We start from the raw sequence: 8,465 nt of genomic DNA on the forward strand, positions 1-8,465 counted from the left end.
TTTATTTTTAAAAAGAAAAAAGTTATATAGCTATATGAAAAGAGAAAAAGAAAATCAAGTGAAGGACATAAATAAATAATATTAAAACAACTAGAAACATACTTTTTTATTAAAGGATTCAGAAAATCACAAGTGATCAGATCGATCTACTACACGCATGTAATTTTCTTTTTTTTTTCTTCACACAATTAACACACTTATAATTATTATACAACAAAACTTAGCATGTGATCTAGGGCCACACTATGGTACAAAGAATCGCAGAGCACATGCACAGCAAAGCTTGCAATTCGGACTAGGCCAACTATACATGAACGCGGTATGCATATCATGGTCGGCCGTTTATTGAAAACTTACAAGCATTATACTTTTCATCGACGGAAGCTGGAGCTTCAAGAAAGCAGCTCAATCCTGATGCCCTCGATGGTGATTTCATAATCATTCATGAGCACCAAAGTGACTTTAATTTCGTCGTCGTTGTCGGCTTCGATCTCGTCCAACAGCTCCGTTATCGCAAGATTGTGCTTGTAGTGATCCTCACAAGGAGCATGAGGCACGTTCACGAAGCTTCCAGCAAACTCGGAGTATTCAGGCCCAGGCGCATACTCGTTGTTCCCGTACACATCAAACTTCACAGGCTTTAGTGTATCGAAACCAATGCCTTCAAGCACCAACACTTCCTCTTCCTCCTCCTTCTCCTCTTTGCTCCTCGCCTTCTTCGGCCTCGGTACCACTGCAGTAACCGCCTTGCGCCCCTTCAAATGTATGGGCAATTTAGTTGTGAGCTCCACTTCAGGACTGCTTGACTTGCCCACTTCCGCAGACTTGTGCTTATAGGGGGTGAACTTTTAGTCTTTCCAAGGAAGCTCGAACCTTTCGTAAACATAGCCGAGAGCCTCGGTGTTGAGGCAGTCTCTGATTTTGACGCGCACAAGCCGAGCGTTCTCGTCGTAGAATAGGAACCCGGCGTCTAAAAAGTCCCGGTCCTTGATGTCTTGTCTCTTCCGGCCATCTAATGTCTTCCAAATGCTCCACATCCGATCGACATTGGCGTGGTGGGCGAAAAAGATGGGATCTCGACCTGCTCGGCGGAGTCACAAAATTAATCAAGAGTTTGAGTTAAATCAAAATGTTAAATTATATCCAATTCAAAATCACATGATAATTAATGTATTAATGCGCCTCTCGAGCTAGTGTTAATTGGATCTGTCCCTACCTGCCGCGTAGAAGATGCCCATGTCCTCGCCCAGGGGCGTTCTTTCAGTGCCGGTCCAGTTGTGGACTGAGTTGTGCGGATGCTGCTCGATGGTGCCGGCGCAGGTGCCGCCTGTGTTTCCTAAGCGATATGGTGAGCCGAAGAAAAGCTGCGGGAGTTTCGCTCCAGAAACCATATTCTTGTGCATGACGCACAGATTCTCCTCCACCTGCCGCTCCCGATATTCTCCTCCACCACCATAGCTGAGGTTGACGGTGGCGGGGGGCTGGTGAGCGGTGCTTCGTAATTCGTCGTACAACGAGGATAAATTGTCGGTATACATGTGCGGTATTTGCATCCCATCCGGATGGTCCCAGTTCCAGAAGGGCAAGGCGAAGGTCGGGTCACCTATGAGGTTACCCAATATTTTCTCGTAAAAGTAGAGGTACCAGCGATGGAAGGGAAAGAAGAGCCAACTGTTGTGGACGCAAAGAGGGATGTTTTCCGTGAGGCCGGCTTGATAGTACGCGCCATCACAGTAGGTACAGTGGACGTTGGCTTGTTGCATGAAATTCCGGGGATCGGATAAGGGGAGATTTTTCATGAGCTCCGTTGCTTTGTTGTACTTGGCGATGTACTCGCAGCTGGCCATGTGTGCCGGCCGCCTTACGCGGAGGCAGGTTACCGGTGGGGGCACGTAATCGATGATAGTGGGCTCCGGGGGACAACAGTTAACTTTGTCGTGTGCATCTCCGGATTTGGGGACGTCGTGACATGTTGAAATATCTGGCGGAGGGATTGGAGCGGCAATAGCGGAAAGTGGGTGCTCGGATGGCATCCAGCAGGTACTCATCGAGCCGTAAAGGCCTCCAAGACCAAACATCACGTTTCTCCGGGTAAGTTCCCAGGACTGATGGGTTTCGTTGGTGGTAGGGTTTTGTTGGTCATCGTGGTTACCATCCCGGCTGGCCATGCATGAAAATATTGATGATCCTGGTGAAAGGGCTTTGCTTTTACGCTTTGCATGATCACTAGTGTTGTTGGGAGTCGGGGATTTGTTGCGAAATGAAGTTTTGGGGATGCTGGTGGTCAAGATGAGAGGTTGTGTGAGGAAGAACGAAGCCATATTTGCTTGCTTTGTTGGGTGGGGTTAGGAATTTGATGCACTAAACGTTGATACAGGCCATCTTTTTATAGGGAAATTCAGTCTGAATGATTTATTCATCATCGTCATTATTATTATTTGTTGGGAAGAAATTTTTGATAACATAAATATTGATAACCTGGAGATGTTTACAAGCTGTTTAATTAGGAATTTCACTAATCTCGTGATTAATATGGTTTGTAATGGCAGCATAATACTATCACCAATGCAAATGTTAATGTCAATTATATATTTGGTACCAAATAGTATGGTAGAGTATTGTACTTTTATTTTTGTTTTAATGCATAATACTAAATGAAATATTAAGTATAATATTTTCCATAATCAATAAGTTTTAAAAATTGTAAAAGTAAACTTTTAATTTTAAAATAATTTAAAAAAATTTAGAATTATTATTAAATGAAAAAGTAAACATATTAATCCATAACAATTAAATGCCAAATAATGTGTTATATGTTATACTTGTTAGGATATTTGCTATAAAATATAACATATAAAAAATTTGACACAACAAATAACATTATTTTAAAGTGTTTTTGTACTCAAGTATAAATTTACAATTAGCACATCATTTCTACCATGCATTAAAGATGTTTTAAGAGGCCGCAACGAATGAAGGAGAAAAGAAGCCCGCCGGAGGCGGTGACGACAAAATTATCACTGTTGTTTTGAAGCTTTACATGCACTGCAAAGAATGTGTAAAGAAAGTCAAACGAATGGTTAAGAATCTCGTTGGTATGACAATTCTTAATTAATCTCTAATTGGTAAGGCAATTAAGTAATGATAAACGTTAAATTTTAAAAAAACTAATATCTCAAAAAATATAATTAAAACAAACTGAGAGAGATTAACTAATATTAGAGATAATTTACACATCCCAACTAGAAAATTGACACCTAATAATAATTAACCTCATCCCTTATCAAAATCCTAACTTGATATTATTAAAAGGGTAATTTGCACAAATAATCTTTAACTTTTTTAAAATGTGACAGTTTAGTTGCCAATCTTTTTTTTTTGACAAAATGACCCCCAACCTATTTAAGAAGGTGCAATCTCACTGTTTCTGTCAATTGTTGTCCAAAAAGTAACAATACAGTGCATGTGAGAAGTTACATGGCCCATATTGTTGCTGGAAAGACAAAAATGCCCTTAATTACAGTTATGTTATTCAAAATTTTTTTTTTTTTTTTAGAGAAGAAGTTTCCGCACCCAAATATTTAGCACCCTCAATTGCTTGCTGAAGTAAAGATTTAGAGGGATTTCACCGCTGAACTTATTTGCCGTGAGGTCTGACTCCTCTAAGCTGCTGTTAATCCCCAGATTTGGAGGTATGACACCAGAGAATTGATTGTTACATAGTGAAACATTTTGAGTTGCTTTAGCTCGGTTATCTCCACGGGTAGCTCACCAAAAAGACAGTTATTATTCACAAGGATCTGCTCAAGACTGGAAATCTTCCATATATTAAGCGGAATTTCATCGGCTAAACAGTTGTCAAACAATTCAGGTCTTGCAACTCAGACAGAAAACCCAACTCACTGGTAATTTTCCCTTCAAGTTGGTTTGCATACAACTGTAGTTCTTTCAAGGCTTTACACCTTCCAAGTTCAGCAGGTATTTTACCACTGAAATAGTTCTCCGCAATTAAATTTTTTAAAAACTAATATCTCAATATATATAATTAAAACAAACTGAGAGAGATTAACTAATATTAGAGATAATTTACACATCCCAACTAGAAAATTGACACCTAATAATTAACCTCATCCCTTATCAAAATCCTAACTTGATATTATTAAAAGGGTAATTTGCGCAAATAATCCTCAACTTTTTTAAAATGTGACAGTTTGGTCGCCAACTTTTTTTTTTGACAAAATGACCCCCAACCTATTTAAGAAGTGCAATCTCATTGTTTCTGTCAATTGCTGTCCAAAAAGTAACAATACAGTGCATGTGAGAAGTTACATGGCCCATGTTGTTGCTGGAAAGACAAAAATGTCCTTAATTACAGTTATGTTATTCAAAAAAAAAAAATTTAAGAGAAGAAGTTTCCGCACCCAAATATTTAGCACCCTCAATTGCTTTCTGAAGCAAAGATTTAGAGGGATTTCACCGCTAAACTTATTTGCCGTGAGGTCTGACTCCTCTAAGTTGCTGTTAATCCCCAGATTTGGAGGTATGACACCAGAGAATTGATTGTTACATAGTGAAACATTTTGAGTTGCTTTAACTCGGTTATCTCCACGGGTAGCTCACCAAAAAGACAGTTATTATTCACAAGGATCTGCTCAAGACTGGAAATCTTCCATATATTAAGCAGTATTTCATCGGCTAAACAGTTGTCAAATAGTTCAGGTCTTGCAACTCAGACAGAAAACCCAACTCACTGGCAATTTTCTCTTCAAGTTGGTTTGCATACAACTTTAGTTCTTTCAAGGCTTTACACCTTCCAAGTTCAGCATTCAGCAGGTATTTTACCACTGAAATAGTTCTCCGCAAGGTATAGAAATTCTAGCTTTTTTAGTTGGCCAAAAGAAGATGGAATATTGCCCATTAAGTTACTCCAGAGAGCAGAAAATCCTGATAAACTGCTACAGTTGCTGAAACTTGGAGGAAGGCCTCCATTAAAACTATTTAGTGACAAATCAAGACCAACTAGGTTCTTACAATTACCCAGTTCCCAAGGAATTCTACCGACAAGGCGATTGTTGGCTACCTTTAAATAAGTGGGGCTGAACAAGGCGATTACACATATACCTCAAATTCAGCCTCAATTCTCCCAAGATGTGATTTTACACATATACCCCAACAACATGGACTACGTGCATTCTCACGTGCACTATATCGTTACCTTTTAGACGACAATTGACGAAAAAGACGATATTACACATTTTTAAATAGGTTAGGGGTCGTATTATCAAAAAAAAAAAATTTTGAGGACCAAACTATCACCTTTTAAAAAGGTTAGCGACCATTTGTGCAAATTACTCTTATTAAAATAAAAGAAAATTACAAAATGCATATGAAGACATTAAAGGGAGACATTACATGATAAAAATAAATAAATAGAACAACTAAACTTCAATGACTTCTTCATTATCATAATCATACACTGTTAAGTACTCTAGATCAGATACTAAGACATCCATTCGCTCTTTCTCTATCAAGTGCTATGTTCTTGATTCATACCTCTTCCAATCAGCTTAACAAACTAATAATTGCACCATGTGACACTAATCTACTTCTATAGATATTCACAATACATCATTCTTGACTAAATGCGAACTCCAACACCACTATATATAGAAACATGAAGAGCTAATGAGTCACGAGCCATAGAATAAACTATTGGAAACTTATTAGATTGATGTTTTTTCCACATTTTAATATACCAAACTCTTTATAAGATGCATCTACACAGGATTAATCAAGGTAATATTACGATTCAGAAATTGATATTTGAGATATTTCACAAGAGCCACCAACTAACTTTGAAGAATCTATATTCTCGCCGTGCAAAGGATTAGGTGACGGTAAAGGGTAGAATAGAAATAAAGACCTCGTACCTTATCTCAAAGATCACAAGCTGAGGGGAATCCCAGTGCATGTTCAGTGATGTGATCATCATCATCAACCGGCGACGTAGAAGAGTACATTACTATGCTGTCAAAAATGCGAAATTCAAGGACTGTATGTCAAAATTAAAAATTCAAGAACCAAAATATTAAAAATTTCAGAACCAAAAAGAATAAATGAATAATGGGTTTAAAAAATAACATCCAAATTAACCTATTTTAACGGACGATAGTAATGAAACAAGTGTAACAATATTGTTTAATAAATTCTTGTATGGTATCGAATCTTATATAGTGGTCCCATCAGATTTGAGAACCCCTACGTGGAATTACCTCTACATAAAGAACATATACATTAGCAAATATTTTTTAATGCAGCGAACATGAATATTCTATTTCCAAATTTTGAGAAGGTGAACATCCATATATAGTAATAAAACAAATAATTCATAACACTTCACCTTAAATATGTTTATCACTTCAAAACGTGCCCCATTAAAATCTTACGTATTTGCCTCCCTCGCATATCAATATTTATTGCTGTTTGAATGATCATTAATCTGATATGAATAAGTGAGTCAATGCATATTATTATTTGTACTTTAAAAAATATTATAGTCGACTATCTAAGCATGCTACATTAGCACTTTGCTAATAATTGTATCGCCACACTTTCGAAGCTCAATTATGATATTAAAATGGCACCATGTTTTAAAAAATGTCATCCTAATATCCTGAAACGGGTGTTTGGGTGAAATGCTTTTTCAACTATGTTCTCATTTTTATTTTAATGGTCTAAAATTAAAGGAAGAAAAATGACCGAAAACATAAGTAAATATATCCTTGTGTTCACTACTCTATTTAAGTAACTAATTAAAGGCAAAACATGTGAACTTACTGAGAAAATAAACCGATATTTATTTCCTCCAAATAAAAAGCAAACATATGCATTCCTATCTATTCTACCAATGATAAGAAAACGACAAGAAATTTAGATAATTGTCTCGCAGTAACAGTAGAAGCACATGGTACTTAGTTAAAGATAATCTTTAAACGACTCATCTCAGTTCCTTTATAAAAAAAAAAAAAAAAAAAAAAAAAGGAATAAATACAAGCTCTCTAATTAGGGAAATGGCCTGCATTATTGTTATGAACTGCGAATCATGCCGAATAAACAAATGCACTAGTCTTTCTGTCACTCTAACAATGTCAGTAATAAGAAGCTGCATCATGTTTTTATTTATATTTTTTCTCTTTTGTTTGGAAATTTGAAATGATAGTGTACATGAGTAAGAGTTGGATTGTGGACCCCAACCAAGATGTAATATGAATTGACCCGAGTAATATTATAGAGCATTGGTGGTATGAAGGGCTCGTTCATTTTACCGATTTAAGTTTAGAATTTAAATTTTGTTATAGTAAAAAATTTTCATAAATAATCATATCTAATTTTTTTATTATAGTAAAAAATTTTCACATAAAATTATATCTCAACTCAAATTAAAAATTTAAATCAATGAATTAAATGAGTTTTAAATAAAGGAGTCCCGTAATATAAAATTCATAAATAGAGTTTACTTTTTAGAAGTAGTTGTGCAATAATGATGGCACCTCTAAGTTAGTACATTGCTCAAATTAAGCTCCACGTAAGCTTTCATATCATGGCTATTGAGATGGATTGATAGGTTGGGCATTCTTATAATTGGATTAGCATATTGAGTTCATGGTCTTGATCGAAGCCCACCCAACTAAACCCGCGGGTGGTTTTATGATTATTATTATATATAGTGATGGTTGGCACATTTAATTAATTTTTTTTATCGCATAAAGAAACTCAAACTATGTGCATCACCAAAAGTCTTTGCCCATATATACATTCAGCAATATTGAAAAGTCCCAAAACAATGGATTATATGGTGCTCGCGTTACAAGTAGCTACTTATTGACCTAACTTTTAGGGCTTGTTCTTTTGAGTAAAAAATTCAAAAAAAGACAACTCGAGTTATAATTTTATTCGAATTCATGTTCTTTTAAGTTTAAACTCGAGTTCAAACTCAAGTTTAGGACTAAAACTCGAGTTCAAGTTTATCCTTTAACTCAAGTTCAGAAACTCGAACTCAAATTAATGAACAATATTTTTTCTATTCTTAAAAATGCTATAACCTTTTCGTTTTAATTCTGATTGAGATGATTTTTTTTTCTATGCGTTGACAACGAAAAGACGAATAAAACCCGACCCATATACCATATTAAAATTTTTCATCAGTATTGAGTTTTTATTAAAATACTATCTAAATACAAATTCAAGTTTTGACTCACTCAAACACAAACTCAAAAAGATTCTTATCTCAAACCATAACTCAAATGTAGACAACCAAACACAAACTCAAGTTACAAGTTCAACTCAAGTTATAACTCAAATTCAACTCAAAAATTATACTCAAATTAAACTTTAAAAGAACAATCAGAAAATTACAGGTAAGATTCCCATGTTGAGTAGAACGTGAGATTAAAAAAAAAAAACAA

At 35.8% G+C, this 8,465-nt stretch overlaps 1 pseudogene; it reads right to left on the reverse strand.

Annotated features, from left to right (window-relative positions):
• Positions 1-392: 392 nt before the first annotated feature.
• Positions 393-2,321, reverse strand: LOC21385501 (annotated as a pseudogene).
• Between the last annotated feature and the right edge of the window lie 6,144 nt (positions 2,322-8,465).

Source organism: Morus notabilis, unplaced genomic scaffold (genome assembly GCF_000414095.1).
Source record: "Morus notabilis unplaced genomic scaffold, ASM41409v2 Scaffold2424, whole genome shotgun sequence".
Classification (NCBI taxonomy): Eukaryota; Viridiplantae; Streptophyta; class Magnoliopsida; order Rosales; family Moraceae; genus Morus; species Morus notabilis.